The sequence below is a fragment of the Sminthopsis crassicaudata genome, chromosome 3 (genome assembly GCF_048593235.1).
Source record: "Sminthopsis crassicaudata isolate SCR6 chromosome 3, ASM4859323v1, whole genome shotgun sequence".
Lineage (NCBI taxonomy): Eukaryota > Metazoa > Chordata > Mammalia > Dasyuromorphia > Dasyuridae > Sminthopsis > Sminthopsis crassicaudata.
The window spans coordinates 417102912-417126287 of NC_133619.1; the positions used below are offsets into that span (position 1 = coordinate 417102912).

The 23376-nt window shown below is 37.8% G+C and overlaps 1 protein-coding gene across 13 annotated transcripts in view; it reads right to left on the reverse strand.

Moving 5' to 3' along the window:
* The window catches only part of AKAP19 (A-kinase anchoring protein 19), a 50351-nt gene that overhangs the window by 20598 nt on the left and 6377 nt on the right, over positions 1 to 23376 (reverse strand). For 3 of the 13 annotated variants that reach the window (XM_074302864.1, XM_074302859.1, XM_074302863.1), the window contains one exon: positions 5817 to 5910. The exons of 5 other annotated variants lie outside the window; for them this stretch is intronic. The gene's annotated coding sequence lies outside the window, so the exon portion shown is untranslated. Of the gene's footprint in view, positions 1 to 275; positions 676 to 2108; positions 2295 to 5816; positions 5911 to 23167; positions 23212 to 23376 lie in introns of those variants that run through there. 5 more of the 13 variants (XM_074302869.1, XM_074302866.1, XR_012488240.1 and 2 more) reach the window with 4 other exon arrangements.

Sequence of the window (23376 nt, forward strand, 5' to 3'; positions counted from 1 at the left end):
CTCTGAGCGCATCCCTCCCAAGCCTCCACAACGCTGCACGCAAATAAAACGTTTAGCATCTAAAGCTTTGTAGATCTAAGGGGCCTCCTTACCGGCGGAGGAGGAGAGACGGAAGAGAGCTACAGTAGTGCTAAGCCCCGGTTAGTGCCGGCGTCCGGGGGGCTCGATGCCGCCCGGGCCCGTGCCCCCGGCCCTCCGCACCACCCGCCCGCCTCTCAGCCCCGACCCGTCAACACCTCCAAGGTGCTGAAGACAGACGGACAGCGGACACGGACCCACAGACACGCGCGCGCTCCAGATGTTCACTTACTCGCCCGCGGCCGTGGCAAATGCTGCGGGGGCGTGCAGGGGGCGCGGGCCCGGCCCGGAAAGCCCGGTCTGCGGCGGGTTGTGTTCATGGCGCTGGGTCGAACCGGGCCGGCCCCCGGCCAACCTCCCGACCCCAGCCGGGCCGAGGGGCGGAAAAAAGGGCGGTGCACGCGGCTGGGCAGGTGAGCGAGTGCAGCAGTTTCTGGGGATGGAGCCACCGCCGCCCCGGCTTCAGACAGACTGCTGCGTCTGGAGGACTGGGCGTCCTTCTGCCCCCAAGGGCGCCGCCTCCGGCGAGGCCGGCTCTCTTCTCCGGCTCTCGCCCGGCGCAGGCTGCGGCGGCCCGGCAGCGCAGGTGGCTCCCGCTCCGCGCGCTCCAAGAGCGCCCGGGCCGGCCGAGGCTCTGTAGCGCCCCCTGCGGGGCCGCGGCGGGAGCGAGCGGTCAGGGTCCTGGCCTGTGGAGTCCGCAGCTGCCCCCGCCCTCTCGCTGCTCGGGCCTGGGCCACGTCCCCTGGGCTGCCTCGGAAGCTGACCCCAGAATGGGAGAACGTTTCATCCCAGCCACCGGGCACCCCACACCCTCCTTCCTGCCCATACCCAGGCAACAGGTGTGCGGTACTCCTCCTCCTTCCCGCCGCCCATCGCTTTGGAGGACAGTTCTGGTGACCCAACCCTAATGAATAAAGCAAGAAGCTCAGGAAAACCCGAGTTCTAACTCCAGGCGGTCTGGACAAATAATCTCTCCCAGCCATCTTCTCATCTATCTGAGAGGGCTAAGAACGGCCCCTCCTTCACCGGCACTGGTGGGGACCAGATGGGGGAACACGTGAAACCCTTTATAAACATGAACATGCTATACCAGGGGCTAGATACTGCCATCCTGGCCAAGCCCGTCCTGCGTTAGGCCCAGAGCAGAGGGCGCCTCCTCGGCCCGCCCGGCTGACCTCAAGGGTGGGAAGTGTCTGCTGCTGCTCTAGATTCAACTCAACACATTTATTAAATACATTTCGTGCAAGAGTTGGGAGCATTGTGCGGGACACGCTGGACAAACTTTTCCAGGATAGTATACAGGTGCCCCCCCCCCCACCCGCATCTCTTCCCGCACAATACAAGATCAGAAATCTCAAACCTCCCTGTATCGCCAGTTGTACACCGCTTGCTGTGTGACCGGAACAGTGGTCTGGAGTGAGAGAAAACAGGATGGGACAGAGATTTATGAACACAGAGGAGTATTCTGGTTCCATTTTGCAGGTTGGGGTCCAGGTGAGGACCTCAAGTCATCCAAGATACTAATAACCACAATCGGGACCAAACAAACATAAAGTCAGGCCTGGAGGAAATCTGGAGCCCCAGTTCCAGAATGGGTCTGGATGATCTGTGTCCAAGAAGCAGCATAGAATTGCATCAGAAAGATCCAAGTTTGGAATCCTATCACAACAGTAGTTTTTGTGAGGCTAAAATTAAGTAAAAATTAAAGTAATGAATTATTAATTAAGTAATTAAAGTAACATTAAGTAAAAGTAAATTAATCCTTCAGGCTCAAGTTTTGTCCTAGGTAACAATTTTACCTAGCTTACAGTGCAACAGATAAGAGTGTCGGGTCCCGACTCCGGCATTTCCGTATGGCCTGAAGCACTCACTTAGCGGGGTGACCTTGGACAAATAAGAAAACTCCAAATAGGATCAGGAAGGGTCAACTTAACTAAACACAAAAACACAAACTGAAGTGAGCCCCTTCCTCCCTTTGCAAACATGTAAGTGACATTTATGCCGTCTATTTCCCGGTTCTCCCCACTTACCTTCCACGTCTCCTGTGTCTCTCCTGCCCTCCCCTTCCACTTCTCTTTTTCTCTTGTGCCAGAGTTCCACAGCACTAAGGAAAGAAGCCACGCCTCTTCTCCATCAAACTGTCCCATGTAAGTCAAACTACTAGCATTTATTAGTCACCCACTTTGACTGGCCCTGAGCCAGCTGCTAGAGATACAAAAACAATAAGGAACTAGCTCCTGTTCCCAAGGAGTCAGTCCAGTAGGAACACCAACTGGTTTAGATCCTGCCCTCATCTTTCTTTTTCTCCTGCTTTCTGCAGGAGAATCCTTTATATCTAATAGCTATTTTTTTTTTTAAGTGACACTCCCCAATGAGTGTAACAGAGGTCAAGAGACAAGTCATTTGGCTGAAAACCTCAAACTTCTGAACCACTACAGTGATGAAACTAGGCGGGGTCTGTGGCTAGGGATTTAACCATATTATTTATCTCAGCTCACACTGCAAGTAAACAAGGCATATGTGCTTTCATTTATAGAGTTTAAATTTAAGAAAATTAATTTATTTTGCCCTCTTCTTGTTAAAAATATTGAAGTATTTTCCATTTGAAATATTTGACATTTTCATTCTCATTTTAAAAAATATCAAAGGTCAATAGAACGTATGCCCATCTCCTTCATCCTAAGAATTGTTTGAAGTGAAAGAAAACATTCCAGAAATCTGGTCTCACTCTCATTCTTCACAATCAGTGATGAAAGAAAAGAATCCTCTTCTGTTCTTCTCAAACCAAAGAATAACACGCTTAGTCTGAGGCAGTGTATGTATCCCTTCTAAGTGCCAGCTTAGCATGGTCGATGGAGCAGGGAACAGATGATTGTGATTGAGAAGACAGTTTCCCATCCTGTTTCAAGTGTTTTGCAACTATGTGACACAGCCTTTCTATATTTGTTTCCTCATCTGTAAAATGAATCTACCATAGTGTGCAAGACTTTCTTCATGAGGATTGTTTTGAGAAAATCAATGTAACATTAACAAGGATGAATGGTTAAAGCCCCAAGAATGTTCTTTACAATGTTCAGTCTTAGTGATCTCTAATGGATTGATTACTAGCCCAAGAATCGTACAATTGTAGAACTTTAGAGTGGCAAGGAACTTTAGTAATTTGTTCCTTATTTGTTATGTATCCCAAACTGCCTGAGTGATGCTCATTTTTAAACCTTTTGTGTGTTCCACACACAATCTTCATGTAAACACCACTCTTGGTAGGGTAATTTTTAAAAATGGGCTTTATCTTTGAGAAGTTTAGGGTCATTAAAGAAGTTCTGCAGTTTTCCAAACATAACCCAGCTCATTCTTCCTCTTCAGTTTAACAATGCAAATATCTCCTCATCCGTTTATGTGATTGGTACAAATATACACATACTGATGAATGAACTCTATAGATCTGTCCATCTAACTGCATTTCCACTCTAGTTCTATGTCTCCCTAAGTAAAAGTTGGGGTGGCTCCCTTCCAAGAGGGAGATAAATGAGAGGTAGTATGGTGATAGCTCTTATTTCCCCTAACAGGTCACATATTATTGTACTTGTCAGAGGTATGTTAGTAAACACTTAGCAGTCCTCTCAAAACTAAACAAGACAAGCCAAAAATATAAGTAATCACAAACACTTTTCAAATGTAATCTGAATCATTAACATTTTTTCCATCACTTCCTTGGATCTAGACAATCAAAAAAATAATAAATCAAGCCTTAATTTGTCCAATTTTCTTGTATGATCACAAATGGTAGTAGGTAGTAGGCCAATAACGTAGAGAGCACTAGGGATAATAGAGGGACATTCTGAGCAATGAATGACTACCTGTATGATGGCAAAAAAACCTGGAGAAAAGTCTTTCTGGTATTGATCTAGACAATCTATAAGAATTTTTGGAAAGTGTGAACAGGATCATCAAGAATAAAAGATCTAAGATAGATTCTGATCTTCTCCACTGTGATGAGATCCAGATTCTTTGAAGTATTGAAATACCTGAAGCAACTGGTTGATTCAACAGAAAGAACACTGGGTCTGGAGTCAGAAAGTTCAAATCTTGCCTTAGACACCATCTGGGACACTTTTGTTTGCCCTAATCCTCTGGAGAAGGAAATGACAAACAACTGACTCCAGGATCTTTGTCAAGAAAATCCCATGGACAATATGGTCCAAAGAATCAAGACATGACTACACAATAAAAATTAAAATTCCAGTGCAGCATTTGCCTAATAATTTAATTATATAATTAATCATAAACACATAATTATATTATACAATTATATATTATTAATTAATTTTATGTTATATATTCGATTATATTAATGTTTGTTTAATGAATAAGTACATAAAAAGAGTTGATGATTTTGGGAGATTTGGGACAACATACATGGTGAAATAAGAGTATGACTTTCTTAGAAGAGGCATTTATTGCAAACTATATCATCCTGAACTAGACAGGTAATAAAATCATGTGAGATGTTTACTTGTACTGCCCTCAAAGACATCTAATGTCCCATATTAAAAAACATGTAATTTAGAGAGATAAAAGACTTTAAGAGGAAAATATAATATAACCATCCCATTTTACAAATGGAAAAACTGAGGCCAGACGAGTCAAGTGCCCCAGATCATGCAGCTATTGAGGAGATAAGGCAGAACTAGAACATAGGTCCTCTAATCCCAGAGGCAATGTTCTTTCCACCATGTCTATTTCCTATCAATAATATTCAGACCTTTTGCATCACTCAAAAGGAAGCTAATAGGCAAACGAGAAAGAGAAGAGATGGCTTGAGTCCACATCAAAATATCATGCCCTATAAGCTGTCCCTTAAAATATATACTTTAAAGGATCAGAGCAAAACATTTGTAATGAGACAAATATTGTTTCATTGACCCTACCTCTCCTTTTTCAAAGTTAGTATTCATACTCAGTGCCAACTTTCCCAGGTTTATTCCCTGCTTTTTAAACACTCTTCTTTGACCTTCTGCTTGGCATTGTGAGTGCTTGCTTTATGAAGTATGGTTCCATCTGCTATGGAATCCTATTTATTTGCACAATTAATTACCCAGACTCATTCATCTTACAGACAGAGAACCTCCTGGTATTTGTGGACTAATGCAAATTATTTATGGAAATCTACCTTTGGGAATTCCCCATATAAGGTCCAATTCAACAAATATCCTTTCAATATACTATGCTAGAAATTGAGTATAAAAAGACAAAACATAAAACATCCCTATGTCCTCAGGGAGCTTATATTCTATTGGGGGAATATGACATGTCCACAAGAAATTACAAGGAGATAAGATCAAAGAAGGCTTCTTGGAGATGGAGCACAACTGTTCCTTGAAGGAACACAAAAAAGGTTATTGAATAGTCTAAGTAGTGATGAGGGCCTGAACTAGCAGCAAATATATATGAGAACAAGAAATGGGGTACAAAAGATATGGAGGTAGAATGAACAATTCTTGGCAAATCATAATAATTGTTTATGAGGGTTGGGAGTGAGGAAGAGGTGAGAATAAGGGATAACTCTGAGGTTACAAACCTGAGTGGTGAGGAAAATGGTGGTGGAGGAGAGGATGGTTTAGGAGAGAAAATAATGAATTTTTGGGGACGTCAGATAGGCACCTGTGATCCAGGATGCTGAACTTGTTTGACTGAATGTATAAGTAAAACATTGTGAAGTGTTAAAATCTGAATATTACCTTTTCCCCCTACTTCCAAGTGGTACTAAGGATCCATTTTGAATAATCCAGCCATTGTGTAGGACTCAGGCAAGGTCATATTCCACACTGAGCACTGTCAGAAGGATTGCCAAGAGAATGGAAAAAAAAAAATAATGCTACAATCAGCTTTGGCCTCCTGCCAGATCCCATTTCAGAGTTCCCCCACCAGAACTGATGTGGTCAGGATGGTTTTTTTTTTTTTTTTTTTTTTTTTTTAAGCATTGTCAAGGCAGAAAAGCTTCTGTACAATGAGATGCCATTATGGGATTAGCCCAATCTTCGTATCACCAATACTATCCAGGAATCTATTTACTGATTTCATTTTGGATTTGGGTTCTGCATTGAGGTGATTTTTTTTCTTAAAAAAGGGGCAGCTAGCGGCACACTGGATAGAGCACTGGTTCTGAAGTCAGGATGACTTGAGTTCAAATTTGGCCTCAGACACTTAATACATCCTAGCTGTGTAACTCTGGGCAAATCACTTAACCCCAATTGCCGCAGCAAAAAAACAAAACAAAACAAAACAAAACAAACAAACAAAAAACAACAACAGCAGAATGGTTTACCTGGCTTGCATCACTCATCACTCATAAGAGTGTTAGGCAGGTTTGTTATGAGAAGCTCAAAGAGTCTAATGTTATCTACATTTGGAATCCTCAATACTTGACCAAGTTGGGTTAATTGTAATTAACAGTAATATTTACCAAATCATACCCTGAGGGATATTAACATGATCCAGGCATGAAAGGCTGTTTTCCAGACCTGACCTGTATGCTTTTGATAGAGTTATGCTTTTGATTTGGACACCACCCTCAGAATTCAGTTTTTCAAGACTTTGTAGACCAGAGCACAGTAGTTTATTTCAATAGAATCCTATAATGATAAAATATGTGATAAAACTTTGAAATTTTAATTGGAGTCAATCAGGTGAATATTTCAAATATTCTCATTTTATGCACATAATATTAGAAAGTCAGCCTTTTTCTTCTTAAAATGCACCTTTATCACAGTAGATTAGATTTCTTATATAAGAATTTATTAGCAGCCTGCCCAAAATGCTTATCTTCAAGACTACTGGAAAATATTACAATTTTTCTTCAATTACTAATTGTTCCAGCTTGTAAAATTATTCCTATTAAAGGAAAAAAGTTGTATTCTGTCAGATTTTGCTGACAAATTCAAATACCTCCTTCAAAACAGGATGAACAAATCTTTATGATTCATACATTCTTAAGAGTTGGAAGGCACTTTAAAAATGACCAAAAATGACTTCAAAAATTAATCTTCTGTAATGTCACAAAATGGGCATTCAGAGTTCGAAGCCTAAAAGGATTAGGAACAGAAAAGATTGGGTTCTTCCCCACTTCTTGTACTTAAATCTATTTGAGACAACTTTCTTGTAGTCTGGATTACTCAACTCAACTTGGTATAAATGGGTTAAAAATATGGGAAATTCTACTCTGATCTATAAACTCCTCCTCCATCTTTCATTTTTCTTATCCTAGTTATTCATTCATCTCATGATTTTACTGAGGCTGAGGGAGTTAAATGATTTGCTAGAGCCACCAAGTTAGTATGTGTTTGAGGCAATATTCAAACTCCTAACTTCCAAGGCTTGTTGATCTGTTTTAGCTGTCCTTATAGTCTTAGAGCTATTTCTGTGAAAATTCTGTTCTTGTATTAAACTAACTTATGTAGACTCCTTGAAGATTGGATCTTAAGCCATTATTTCTCCAAGTGCTTACTTATTCAGGCAGGGAAATGTGTATTTTCTTGGTGAAGACCTACAAACTCAAGTCTAGACCATTATATTCTAGGATTTTATTACCAATATTAATGGGTCAAACAGATTTCTTATGCCCACTCATTTTTTTCTTATTGTAATCCAACTTTTTTTTTTAAATAATCAGATTTCAAGTAAACATTTTTGTTACTATTGATGTTCAGTCATGTCTGACTCTTTGTGATCCCACTTAGGGTTTTCTTGGTAAAGTTATTGGAATAGTTGGCAATTTCCTTCTCCAGCTCATTTTATAGATAAGGAACTTGAAATAGATTGATAACTGAGAGTTAAGTGACTTATCCAGGGGCCCACAGCTAGTAAATATTTGAAACTGAATTTGAACTCAGATCTTCTTGATTCCAGGCCTGTTGCTCAATCACACTGAACCACCTACCTGCCCTTTTATAAACATGGAGAATAATTGTCACAGAAAAATGTGCCTTATAAAAATGCATTATATTGAAAATAGAATCAAAGTGTTCATCAGAGTTCTTTGTTTCTTATAAACAACTCTCAATCCCTTTAACATTATCTTAGAAGAAAAGTTGCCTCCTGTTTTACTTACCTTTGTCTCATTACTCAAATTTTTCCTTATCATTTTTAGTTTTACCAGCATATTTACTAATGCAAAATCTTGGGGGGGGGGGGAAAGAATGATTTCCTGCATGCATCTGTACTCAAAGAGAATATAGCACTACATAGTCTCTTTTTATTACTGCATATGTGATACTTCAGATATTCCTCTTCTTCTGACTCATTTTCCATTGTTTCATTATTCTCCAGTAGATAAAACAATTTTATGAAAGTTCATTTTATCACAAAACCCCTAAGTTTCCATTTGCCACCCCCAACTCGGGTTACAATATATGTTTTTAAAAAGACATTTTAAAGTGACTAGTCATTTGGGGGAATAAATGATATCCATATCAGTTGCAAGAATTACAAATTTTAATTTAAAAAGGTAAAGACTAGCAATAGCTCCCTTCCCATAGTTTTTAACAATTATAGAGTGAAATAGCAGTAATATTATGTTGTATGTACCATTTCCCCATCTTAGAAATGAGAAAGCTGAGGCTTTGAGAAGTTAGTTATGAGGCTTGTCAGTGATTGAGCTGAGTTCAAAACACCTTTTTCTGATGTTCTTTCAATCATCCTGATATGTTAAATTATTTGGAAAATCATTGTGAGGAAGAGTTGTTTAATGTGGCTACCAAAGGCAAACTCAAACTAATGTGTGGAAATAATAAGAAAACACATTTGGACTCAACACACAGAAGAATTTAGTAATAATCAGAGCTAAGTACAGCTGGCCAATGATTCATCAAATAACAATGACGCATGTTGTAAAGGGGATTCCTGCACTGAATGTGAGCTCTGAGTAGAGACACTCTGAGATCCTTGGCATCTCTACAAAAGCATTGGTTTAAAAATATAAGTAACACTTAAGATTTACCTTTAAGTGTTGAGTAGTGGTCTCCACAACAATATTTGAGTCATTTATTTCTCAATTTCTCATTTTGATGCCTTTGCCATATATCAAAGCATGACGAAACCACCTCTTTCTATGAAGTATGAATGTGATATTTTTTAAATTGAAGCATGCCAGGTACATAGTATGATAGAATGTTCTTTCTTTGAACCTTGTTAAGATGTCATTTTTCTTTACCTGAACTTAGAACTACCCCTAGACACATATGGATGTTCTGCGTATTAAGTTAAAAATTCCTCTCCAATATAATGTATGCTTTCCTTATACTTCCCATAAATCATTTGGACTGCATTTAGTAGCTCAAATACAAAACTATTTTCAGACCTATGACATTTTCATTTGATGGAGGGCCTGTCCATCTTTGGGAGTTGCTCTTTTATAAAAATGGAAAGACATCAATGATCTCTTTTCAGGATCATGTCACTACTCATCATTTGAGACAGGGGTCCTTTTCCTCTTCTCTCAGACGATATTGCTCAGTCATAGTTCTCTGACTCTCTGACTATACTTTGTTAGGCTCTCTTTTTTTTCCTGAGAAAATGTAAACCTCAAGATTTAGTCTTGGGCCATTCTTTCTCTTAATGATTTTATTTGCTTTCATGATTTCAATTATTAGCTCTATATAAATGACTTACAAATATAAATCTCTAGATTCCCTAAGATCTACAGAGCTTCCTACAGAGGCTACAAAGACAAAAATTGAAATAATTTTCAAGGAGTTTATACATATTGGAGGAAACAGCATGTGCATATATAAAAATACAATCAATAAAAAGTTAAGAGGAAGCAGTTGGGGAAAAGAGGGCAAGTTTCATCTAAAAGAGACACAGCATTTCAGGAATGGGAAATGTGGAAGCATGGAGGTGGGAAATAAGAGAACCATGTGTGAAGAGGTAGCCAGTTTGACTAAACCATAGCAGGGAGTGCCGGAAAAGGAGTAAAATATGACACAAATTGTAGGGGCTTTTAAAAGTCAGAGAAGTTTTTTTTGGCCTAGAAGCAGACAGTCAGGATTCACAAGAGCCTCTCAAAGAGAGTTTGACATGGTCAGATTTGTGATTAAGGAAAACAAATTTGGCAGTTAAGTATAGGCTGAAACCAATGGAAGATGGAGGACTGGGGGCATTGTCCTCTTGCCCTGACCTGTGTGGGCCTAGGCCCAAGCAAAAGTCTAATTTTATAAGAGGCAAGAGGAAATAGATAAAAGAATTCTGTATTCAGAACCAGCTAGTCTAGATTCAAATCCCACCTTTTCGACCTGTGTAACTGCAAACCACATTTTCTCTCATTACAGTGAGTGGGTTAACCTAGAATTGAATTCTAATTAATCCAAACTCATTCCTCAACTTTAGAAACCAGTTCTTCATTTAAATCCTGACAATGGCCTTTAGATCCCCTTATTTCCAACCATGTCCAGATTTTTGGGAGAGGCAGGAATGTCATCACTCTTAATAGCTCACATGTCTGGGGCCTTTAGCAGTGTATAAAACCATTCTGCTACAATTTCCCAATTGATATTTCTACAACTCTATGAGATAGACATGTTAGGTATTATCCTAATTTTCCAGATTGGGGTGTGATGGGGAAGTGAGGAAAGATCAGAAAACTGAACTAAAAAAAACAAAGTCACAAACTTCAGTTGCAAATTCTAGTCTCCCAACTTTAAGATCAGCTTCCCTTGTTAGCTGATCTAGGACAGAAATTTCAGCCTGTGAGACAAGTCCATTTGAAGTTCTCCTCTGTGCCTCCTGATGATGTTGAAGAAATTCTGATTTTCTGAAGACTATCAATAAAATGAAAGTTCACGCTATAATCAGCTGGAAAAGTTTTGAATATGGACCCATCAATAGAGCATGTCCACTTAAGGACACTGCTAGCTAAGTTAAGATAGTCTAATTACCAAGCTGGCTACAGCGTAATGAGTTTTTTGATCTACAATAATTGTTAGAGAGTGCCTCTTAAATTGTACAAGGGCCATAAACGCACCAGTGGATTCAGAAGCTGAATCAACTAAAAGATGAATCTTTGAGGCATTTAAAGTGGGAGATTTGGGACAAGGACAGTCTTCTCTAAATCTCCTAAATATCAGAAGGCAAAAGGTCAGTAGAAAGGACAACATAGAACACTGGATAGCACTCCGAAACATGTACAATGATAATTGTGGGTTAAGACCACACATGTATTAACAAGAGATGAAATTGAAAAAAATGGTAGTGAATGAGTGATAGAATAGCATGAATTCAATTCGGTGGAATATTTATCAAGCACCTATTATAACAAGGCTAGAGGCTGAGTGCTGGAGAAATGAAAAGATGCATACAGATCCAATATACAGGGAAACTGGAAGGAGGAAAAGGCACTTAAAACTGGGAAAACTGGGAGACTTGAGTGAAAGTGTCACATTGAAGGAAAATAAGGATTCTGAGGAAGGAATTAATAAAGCATTTATTAGGCATTCTCCACATGCACAGGGCTGGGGATCTCTACTTTTAAGTATCTCACATTCTAATAGAGGAAACAACACACATGGAAGGTTCCAGATACAAATCAGATGGAAAAGTCCCACGATCCTTAACACATAGGGGTAAAGCTGATGTTAATGCTTCTTTAATGCCATTTCCACTGATAAAATTATATCAAGTTTACACTGTTGAGCCATTTGAGAGAGGTTAAGACTTTGATGGCTAGAACTTGATTTTCCAAGTCTTCAGTAGTTGGGGTTGCAAGAGTGTTGTCAGGCTTTATATCCCTTGGGGTTGCTTCCCAGTATGATGTCTGATAACATTGAGTTGAAAGCATTGTTATTCTCAAAGCTCTTGGGTTCAGGATCCCAGGACTGATGCTATTAGAGTCAAAGAAGGGATGGTGGTCTAGATGGTGGTTTGCCAAGTGCCTGGCACCTGCTGTCTCCTGGCTCTCCCTCAGGGCGCCTTGACCCTTCCAATGAGATAGCTTATCTGCCCCATCTGTGGTTAATGGGGATGGCTGACCTCCCTTCCACTGGGGTTGCTTCTTGGATCTTGGCTCTAAGGATTGAATTGTGGAAGTATAACTAGCAAAAGAGGTACTGCCACTTTGAGGATTCCTGTGCTTCTGACTGTGAGTGGCAGATGATCAGTGGTTGTTGTGAGTGATGAGGAAAGGAGGTCCTGTTCTCCATAATGATTTCTTCCTTCAAAGGGAGGTGGTATATTCCAAACTTGTATGAATGCATGGAGACAGAAGAATGTTGAGGTCAGGAAATTGTTAGTAAGTCATTCCCTTTGGCTAGAATAAAAAAAGCATGTGAAGGGGAGTAACATGATATAAGATTGGGAAACAATGTAAGAAGGGCTTTAAATACCTGTCCCAGAAGCTTCTGGGAACAATAAGGAAATTTTTGGAGCAGAAAGTGAGATTAGACCTGTCCCTTAGGAAAGTTATTTTATTACCTGTGCAGGTTAAGTTTAGAGAAAGGAGAGACTGGAATTATGGAGAACAAGTAGGAAGTTAAGCCAGGAGAAGCAATGTGACTTTCATTAGAGTGGTAGCTGTATTAGTGGAGAGGAAACATCATGAAGGTAGAAACTTTAAGATTTAGCAATAAATTGGATATGTGTGTGTAAAGTGTGTGAGAAGAATTGAGTATAATAATGATAACATTTATATAGCACTTTAAGGTTTGCACTTTACAAAATCTCTTCCAAGCAACAGTATTAGAAGTTAGGTGCTATCGTTATCTCCAATATAAAGAAGTTGGAACTAATGGGTTAAGTTTCCCAGGGACACAGCTAATTAAGTGTTTAAGGCAGAATTTGAACTCAGGTCCTCCTAACCCCAAGCCTTGTGCTCCCTATTCATTATTTTACCTAATTGATCTTGAGGTGTAAGCCTTAGTGACTATAAAAAGCAGTAAATATAGGTGAAATAATGATAGGTAATCATAGGTTAAAGGGTACAGAGGCTTAAACTATGATGGTGGTCCTATGAGTAGAATAATGTTGTGGAAGCAGAATTTTCAAGTCTTAACAATTAATTAGATACATGGGGGATAATGGAAAGAAGAGAGTCAAATATGATTCCAAGGTTCCAAATTGAATGACTGAGATGACTTGGGTTTCCTTCAACAGATACAGTAGAGGTTGGAGAAGGAAGAGTTATTTTGAGGAGGAAGAAGAAGTCTTATTACATACATGTTTCATTTGACATGCTTATGGGAGATGACATGCTTATGAAGACACCTAGAAGTCATTTGGTAATATAAAAGAGAGCTTATAGCATTGGGAAATTATCTACATGAAGATGGATGAAATAATCAAAGAAGAGTATAGAAAGAGAAGAGAAAGTCCCAGGACAGAATCTTAGGGGGACACCCATATTTAGGATTTAGAAAATGACTATGGATCCATCAGAAGGATTAGGTTCAGTGTCATGAAAGTGAAATCCATTTGCTGTGTCACCTTTCTAGAAAAAGTGCTTACTAGTGAGTTTAAGTTATCATATTATTTGTTATCACAGAAAGGAGAGAGTTTTTTTTTTTGAAGGCCAGTGTGGAGAATCTAGATTTCAGAAGAGAAGTAGAAGTAATAGAGAGCCAATGATTGCTCTTTATCTGATAAATAAAAATAATGTTTGAAAAAGATGTATCTGGCTATTATGTGAATAATAAATGGGAATGAGGGAGCCTAAAAGTAGAGAGACTGACTGAGTAGCTGCATTAATAGCCCAAATGCAAGATGAGAATGGCTTAGATATAGTTAGTGAGTCTGAAAATGAAGAAGGATTGGTATAAAATATGTTTTACAGATTGTTATTCTCTTTCATAGCCTTTTTAATAGCCTATCTAAACTATTCTCTTTCATGAGTTTTTCCTGGGTTTTCTTGGTGGTTTTCTTGTTGGCTACTCTCTCTGTCTTTTTCAGTGATTTATAACTCTTGAGATTTATAATGGCACCACCAATACATTTAGTGCGATGATTTCAAGTAAATGGAAAATTGATTTTGGTACAAAAATGATAGACAAAGTACCTATTAATTATGTATATGTAGTTCATGAAAAAGAGAGGGAAGTCAGTTTCCATTGAATATATTTCTACAAATCGCCCATCCCTCCTCCACCTTTTAAGATTTTTTGCCAGTCACTTCCTCTGTTTATGATACCATGGCATTTCCTCCTCTCCCCCCACATTTTTTCCCCACTCAATATAGCTGGCAAAAAGGACAAGAGAAAGCAGGTCAGCTATGAGGAAAGAAACTCCTGAAGCATGCTTTTAACTTTATTAGGCCTGTAGTATTTACCCACTGAACAGAACTATTCCTATGTCCATGCTCCAGTTTCCATGAAGTCTCTCTAACATCAATCCATTAATTAAACTTCCACCTTTGCCCCTTCACCTTATCTTTACCCTTCCCCCTTTCTAGTCCTTGTCTCAGTTTAACAACTCATTCAAAGGCAACCTTCATGCCATATGACCACATGTGTGTTAAAGTATCAGATTATCAAAGTGAGGATGAGGTTTAAAAGGGGCATTGGGGCTGATTATACAGATCCCTGAGAACAATTTAACAAACATTTATTAACTACCTACTACATGCAAAACACTATCTGAGTGCTGGGGATACAAAAACAAAAAATGGTGGAGTTCAATAATATGGAGGCAGCTAGGTGGTACAACAGAGTAGTGGACCTAGAGTCAAAAAGACTTGAATTCAAATGCAACCTCAGAGTTTTAGCTATGTAACTCTGAGCAAGTCACTTAATCTGGTTTGCCTCAATTTCCTGTTCTATAAAATAATCTGGAGAAGGAAATGGCCAAATACTCCAGTACCTTCACCAAGGAAACCTCAAATGGGGTAATCACAAAAAGTTGGACATGACTGAAATAACAGAATGATACCATCACCATCACAATATGTCCAAAGATATGTAAATAGAGGATAAGAACATATTTTGGAAAAAAATCATTTTACTTTAGTAGATAATAGACTTGACTTTGGATCATGTCTGTATTTCTATTTCATGCCTCCAATTCCAACTTCAATAAATAAATGGTTTGTCTTTTAAAAAATTCTTTAGTCTTGCATTCCAGAACTATTTTTTTAATAACAGCACACCAAGTTCTGATTTATAATTAATTTAAAGGTATTTACCAGGGAAGGTTAAGTGAATAATTAACCCAAGTGATCATAGTAACATCTTATTAATTCACAGTTCAAAATTCCAGTAACATCAACCAGCCAAAACACAGACCTGGACCCAGAAGCAAGTGAAAAAAAGCCTCTAACCCTCCAAAATATCTATCACAAAGGCCCCTGTACTAAAGCTGGCTAGTCCCTTAGGCTCTAACTCATATCTTTAATGATTACTAAAGAATAATTCTTAATTTTAGCTTTTAGTCTCATAGCACTGTTCTGTAACTAGGAATTTTAGCAACAAATCTAGTGATCACACAATTGGTTTCCCATGGCACCCTGGTCTACTTTAATTAGATGTGGTTGTGCTAATATAATGATGTGTGTATGTATGTGTGTGTGTGTGTGTGTAAAGGTAGGGCTCAGGAGAGGGGTCTGATGGTGAAAATAACACTGTTGGGGCATGTACCCATGTGGGGAATAGGTACCTCAGTGTGAACTAAATCTTGAAGAAAGCTTTGCTATTGTATACTTAATGAACTGAGGTCTTAAGTCCTAAAGACAAAATGGACTCCTAAATCTAAGCACAAATCAATATGTTATCAGCTATAGTGAATGATGCTCACATGAATTCATAAACCAAATGGATGGAATTCCAATCTTCTTGGTTCTGGGACCAATTTCCTTCTAGAAGCATTAGCTTCTTTACTGATTCAATGAGAGTTAGAGTAAATGACTGCTAAAGTCCTTTCAGTTTTAAAAGTCTATGACTCACAATAACCTGCCCCACAATAAGATATGGGGAAGGGGAAAAGTAAAGAGAATAAGCATTTATATAATAGCTGCTACTTGGCAACTAGATGGCAGAGTGGATAGAGGGAGGAAGACCTGAGTTCAAATTCAAACTCAGACATTTACTAGCTATGTGACAATGGACCATCATTTAACCCCTTTTGCCTCAGTTTCCTCATGTATAAAATGAGCTGAAGAAGGAAATAGCAAACCACTCCATTATCTTTGATAAGAAAACCCCAAATGGAGTCAGATATGGCTTAAATCACTGAGTTATAAAAACAACCACGTGGCTGATATTTTGTAACCAGTTATCTCATTTGATCCTCACAACAACCCTACCAGTATAGTACTATTATTATCCCTATTTTACAGTTGAGGAAACTGAGATAAATGGACTTTTCCAAAGTCCAAATCTAAATTCAGGTTTTCCCAACTACAGATAAGGCATTCTACCCACTGTTTCACCTAACTAGAGAAAGTACTTACTGATGAATTTAAAATGTCATTCTTTATGTCACAAAATTTTAGAATTTCAGACAAGAAAGGGATGTTGGTGGTATCTAGTTAAACTCAGACCTGCAAAAACTTTCCCTTTTTCTATACTATACCTGAAAAAATGGTTATCCAGTGTGTGATTAAAGATTGCCTGTGAAGGTGACACCCCTCACCTGCTGCCCCTAACCTTAGAGATTCAGAGCATATATAAAAAGAGATCAGGAAAGAGCAAAAGAGCTGGGGAGGGGAGAAAAGGGGAGGACAGGAAGCTTGCTAGTCTGTAAAGCTAGGCTACAGAAGAAATTACCTAGATTATAATTTATTGTAGCTTATTTCTTTTCCTTTTCAAGTATAAAAATGATCCTATGATCCCAATATGGGGAAAAGACAAATGACAACAACAAAATACTGGAATAGAAACTTCTAAGAAAGTTCCAGGGTCATTGATGGTACAAATCCTTATGTCCCACCAACATCTGCATTCTCACAGTAACTCCTGTATATCATAACAATGAATCCAAAGCATCAAGAAAACATAACAGTATGTTCTATATCCTTTCCTAAGGAGCAAATCTGATTATATTACCCTCTCCTTCATTAAACTTCAGTGACTTCCTAATTAATACCTCTAGGATTGAACAAAATGTTTTGATTAGCACTCAGAGCCCTTTATAACCAGATCTTCTCCTACCTTTCCAATATTCTTATACCTTACTTACATCCCCATGTAGTCTTTGGCCCAATGATGGATATCCTTGCTTTTCTTACACAAGATCCTCCACCTCTGAGTTCTGGGCATTTTCTCTGGCTATTCCCCTTGCCTGGAATGCTCTACTTCCTCATCTCTTGTGTCTTCTTTCATCTCCCAACAAAGATCCCCTATTCTATGAAAAGTTTTTCCTAATCCCCCTTAGTTCTAATGGCTTCCTTCTGTTGAGCATCTTCAATTTATTCTGTAATTAGCTTTTTTTATACGTAATTGTTTGCATTGAACTGTGAATTCCTTGAGAACAGAGACTCCCTTTCTCTGTATATCCAGTGCTTATCACAGTGTGTACATTGTAGGATTTAATAAATGTTTATGAAGTGACTGACCAACTTTTCAAGAAGATTTGAAAGTTTATAGCACATTTTATAATTATTTTCATTTTTAAAATGTTACAGAACCTATGAGATCAATCCTCAGTTGTCTGGAAAATTTAGCCAGCCAAAATAACATTTCTCCAAAATTCTAAATTCTTTATTAAGGACACAGTTTGGTTTGTATTTACAGTCACAAAATCTCAAAGCTAAGAGAAACCTCATGCCAAAAAGACTACCCTCTATACCCAATAAGTCATTTTCCAATCATTGCTTAAACAACTATTCTTCTGAGTTAGTTTATTCCATTTCTGCATAATTGATAATAGAAATGTTTTTCAAACCTTAATTCTAAATATTCCTATTTGAAGATTCAATCTATCATTCCTTATGTCCTCTTTGGTCAAACAGAAAAATAATTACATTTGTTTCTCAAATGACAGTCTTTTAAATACTTGAGGACCCCCTTTTGCTTTATCTTTTTCAGGTTAAACATCCTCAGTTCTTCCAATAAATCTTTATATAATATAGGTTTTAAAAGCCTTTTCAACATTCAACCTGTCTTCTTCCAGCTAATCAATGTCCTTCCTAAATTGGGAAATAAAGAATTGAAAACAAGATTCAGATGTGGTCTGGATTGCTGCCTCCCTAGTTTCCATCTTCCATTTTATCAAGAATAAGATCCAGAATATAATTCCCCTTTTTTTGCTTCCTACAACTCCTAAAGAATTAAATTATCATTAAGGAAAGTCAAGAAGTTATTAACTGCTCTGTTATTTGGCAGCAAGAACTTCAGCAGATGGCAAGTAATTGAAGTTTCTTCCAAATCTCTCACATAAGATCAATTGTCCTGATGACATCTTGGCAAGTGATTTAGCAGACTTTTCTAGCTTATGCCTGAATATATAAAGGTACAGAAAGGCTAAGGGCCTTTATAAAGCTGAATAGTAGTAAATATAGTAATGAGAATAAAAAGCAATCTTGTTCAAATGTTGTTTCTGTCACTTTTTAGTATTGCTTTGTGGTGTTGATTGGGACAGAAGGACATTGTCAAAAACTTTTTTCTTTACATATTTCCCTACTGTACACATTCTACAATGAGAACATTTCCTCCTAAGACTCCCCCTTTTCAACTTACAAAATAGAATGTTAACAACTGATATTTACATAGCATTTTAAGATTTGCAAAATGTATTATAAACTTATCTCATTTGCACCTCCCAACACCTTGTGAAGTTCTACCCATAAATAAGCGATTTCCAAGATCTCAGGCTCAGAAATTCCCCTCTTACTATGATCCTTTACCCTTCCATTTCTCCCTCTGTATTACTCTTCCCAGACCTATTCTTTCTCCTTGATTTCTCTCCCTTCTCTATGGCTCCCTCTCCCTGGAGAGCCTTCCATGGCTCTGTTCTTTCTTTTTCTTCCTACCTGATTGTTTGCTTCTTGGTATTCTGCTTTTGATCTTTATCCATTGCCTGCCCCAGTAGCATGGGTATCCCCCAGAGCTTTTCTTGACAATTTTCTTTCTACACTATTCCTTAGTGATTTCATCAGCTCCAGTGGATTTAAGTATTCACTGTATATAGATAGATGTATAGCAAAAACTCATTTGAACTCTACTCATTCATTATCAACTTCTTCCCTCCTGGATATACCATTGGCATCTCAAATTTGATATGTGAAAATAGAACTTATTTTCTTTCCCTTGAAACATGCCTCTCCTACAAAGTTCCTATTTTTTATTTCTGTTGAGAGGCCATCATTCTCCCAGCTACCAGAAAATAATTTTAAATCATTCCATTAATGTCTCCTTATGTCATTCAATCAATCGCCAAGTCTTGGAGACTATACATCTATCACATAGCTCACATCTATTCCTTTTTATCTATGCCTGCAGTCATTACTTTAATTCAGTCCCTTATTATTTCTTGACTGTACTGTTGTAATAGTCTCTTATTTGATCTATGTACTTCTCTTCTCTCCAAACCACCTTTTACACAATTATTTAAGTGAAATAGTTGTGAATTGGAAAGAATTATGGGCAGATGGGAATTGAGAAGAACCTTTAAGTTTTGGTAGACTTTGGGGTTGAGCAATGGGAACAAGAGCACTTTTAGATTCTAAAGCACTGGATTTGAACAGATCCAGAAATGGTTTGGATGTTAAAGCAAATATAAATTTATTCACAGATTATTCTACCTCAATCTGGTGCACTTCCCTTAACAAGGCATGGCATGTAGTCCAGGAAATCAGCTCTTTTGTCCTGAGCTCCTAGCTGTACATATATCTACATATATCATTTAATTTCATGTAAGCAACTGTTGCCTCTCTGATTCCCAACCTTAAATCTTGTTTATTAAGAAAATACAATCTAAGCTAATGGAGCATCTTATCTAATGGGGATGAATTCTTAAGGAAACTTTTCACAAAACTTTGTCCAAGTAAGAGTTTTATCTGTCTACAAGGTATTCAGGATCCAGGAGTACAGTAATAATGAAAAAATATGGAAACAGAAAAACAAAAATGGCAGAATAGAAGGAAAGAGTACAATCCAGCTCTCTCTTAGAATTACTTCAATAAAGTTCAAGCAATGCACCAGAGTCTGAACAGTATTTGGGAAATCCAAAGCTAAACCACAGTGACTAATTTTTTCAGCTCAAGTCTGTATGGGAAGATAGCCAGAGGGAAAAAGGAGAAAAGGGAAAGAATTACAAGCTAGAATGACAAGAAGAAAGGCAGTTTCTTTTATTCTTGATAAGTTGGAAATCCCAAATATCTGTTGTATTTTAGAAGTTTCATCAACCCATGGGGGCAGGGTTGGAGAGCGTGACAACAAAATTAAGAAAATGCCAGCTATGGTGATGAACAATGAGGACTCTGTGCATCCTGAGACTGCTATGGCAGCTATGAAGACTTAGTGAGAATTATGAAAAATAGAGCATTTGAGCTCTGACAATTTTTTTGATTAACACCCTGGAGGGAATGAGTGATCTTATGAATCTAAGAAATATTAGTGTGATAAAGTAGGGTTGCAGGCTAATCCTCTTTGGAAATGTGATGATAATTAGTCTGACATAGAACAAGACTTCTTAAACTTTTGTAACTCGAGACCCCTCTTTGCCTGAAATTTTTTTTTACATAATCCTAGGTATACAGATATATAAAATAGGTATTCAAATAAAATACTTACTGATAATAAATCATAATTTCATGACCCCCATATTCAGTTATGAAATCCCACACGGGGTTGCAAAAAATAGAGTTGTAAAAAATGGAATTGTCATCACAAGAAAGTGAAATACGTTGGAAGACAAGTCAAATCAAAAAGCAAAAATTAAGCATCTTCTTTGTCCCAGGCACTGTGCTAAGCACTAGAGATACAAAGATGAACAAAAAAAATTGTCTTTGTTTTCAAGGAACTCAGTAGAATGGTGGATACAACACTTAAACAATTATGCACAAACAAGCTATAAATAAGATAAATGGGAGATAACCACCAGAGGCAAAGCACTAGCAATAGATTTATTATATTATTATTATAAGGTAAGGAAAGGCTTATTATAAGTTAAGATTTTTTTTTCTAGCAGGAAGGAAACCAGAGAAGCAGATGAAGAGTGAGACAATTCTGGGTATTTTAGACAGCCAGAAAAAAATGCACAGATATAGGAGATGGAGTATTATGGATGAAAAAAATTAAAGAGGCCATGGTCATTTGACTGGAGCACACAGGAAAGAGTTAAAGTGTAAAAAATTTGGAAAGGCAGGAAAGAACCAAGTTATTAAAGCTTTTAAAAGCCAAACAGAGGATTTTATATTTGATCTTGGAGGCAATAAGGAGCCACTGGAGTTTATTGAATTGGGGGATAGGGTAGGGTGGTGATATGATCAGACCTGCCCCTTTTAGAAGATCAGTTTGACAGTTGAATCTCTAGAGGATAGGCTGGAGTAGGGAGAGACTGAAAACAGATAAGAAATAGCATCAGCATACTTCTGGAAATGCTTTGGCACAGATAGCTCCAACCATTAAAATGACCAAAAGTAGATAAAATAGACTGAAGATATACTTTAACAAAAATTGGAAATAAATGTTGAAATATCAAATTAAATATTAATTGATTAATTAATTTTTAATTAACAAAAGTTTCTCTCTCCTCTCTTTTTTTCCCATTAGAAAGACAACAACAATAGCAACAGAAACAAATCTGAATGGTAGGAAAGAGTAAGACTGTACTTTTTCCTCCTATTCCACCATTTTTATTTGTCTGTTCCCATATTTTTCCATTCTTACTTCACTGCTGGCTCCTGAATACCTTGTAGGTGGATAAAACCCTTCCTTTACCAAAGCTATGAGATACATTTTATATTGCTTTTTTTCTCTCTCTCCAATGCTACTTTGAGGCCCAAGTTACACAAGGTATTACAAAAATCTTCATGCATTTTAATAGCTTAAAATTGCATTTAGAATTTTGGGATATTCCATACATCAATTAAGGATCAATTGTAAGAAATAACCTTTATTTATAAATCCAGATTATATGAAATAAGAATGAAAACTGAGAAGTTATTTAAATCTGAAGAGGAAAAAATGAAAGAACCTGAAGGCACAAGATAAATTCCAAAAGTTCTACTTAAGAATGAAAGAGAAGATTAAAACTAGTGCTGATGTCTCAAATGATTTTGAAAAAAAGATACACATACTTTTGACTAGAATTTCTTTTTTTAAATTAAATATTAATTGATTGATTAATTTTTAATTCACAAAAACTTCTCCCTCCTATATCCTTTTTCCCATTAGAAAGACAATATCAATAGCAACAACTCTGAAACTCAACAAATTTGGATAATCAGCCAAAAGAAATTCTCAATCATGTCCAAAAAATTAAAAAAAAGTTTTTATCAATTCTGACTCCAATACCTCTCTGCTTTGACTGGAATGATAGATGGGGAGAGAGAAAGAGATAGATAGACGATAGACAGATAGAGACAGAGGAGAGAGGGAGGGAAAGAGAGAGGGAGAGAAAGAGACAGACATAGAAAGAGAGGAGAGAGGAAGAGAGAGATAGAAAGACAGAGAAAGAGGAGAGAAGGAGGGAGAGAGACAGGGACAGAGATAGAGAGAGATAGAGACAGAGACAGAGAAAGAGACAGACAGAGAAAGAGAGGAGGAAAAAAAGAGAGAGAAAGAAGAGAAGAGAGGGAGAGGGAGAGAGAGACAGAGAGAGATATAGAAAGAGAGACAGACAGACCGAGAGATAGAGACAGAGACAGACAGGCAGAAAGAAAGAGACAGAAAAAAAGAGAGAAGGGGGGAGGGAGGGAGGGAGGAAAGGAGGGAAGGAAAAAAGGAGAGAGGGAGGGAAGGAGGGAGAGAGAGATAAAAAAGAGAGAGAGAGAGAAAGAGAGAAAGAGAGAGAGAGAAAGAGAGAGAGATCCTTTTTAGTTTGATGGCATGCATCTAACAAAGAAACCAAATAAATGAAAACAGGTAATATATAATAGATGGTATATGTTTTAAATATCATGAACAAATATATTCTTCTACAATATTTGACAGAGTGCAAAATATATCATTACCTGCACAGAAAAGTATGCTCTCTGCTTCTTGCCACAATAAGGACCTTAGGGGGGAAACATAGGGCTATCTCAGTACCTAGTGATTATGCACAGTAGCAAATCTTGTATCATTGCCCATTGGCCAATTCAAAGAAATGAAAAAGAATGGAATCCAGAAAAATATCTATACATATATCTATCTATATAACAGAAATTCTTGATAATTTTAA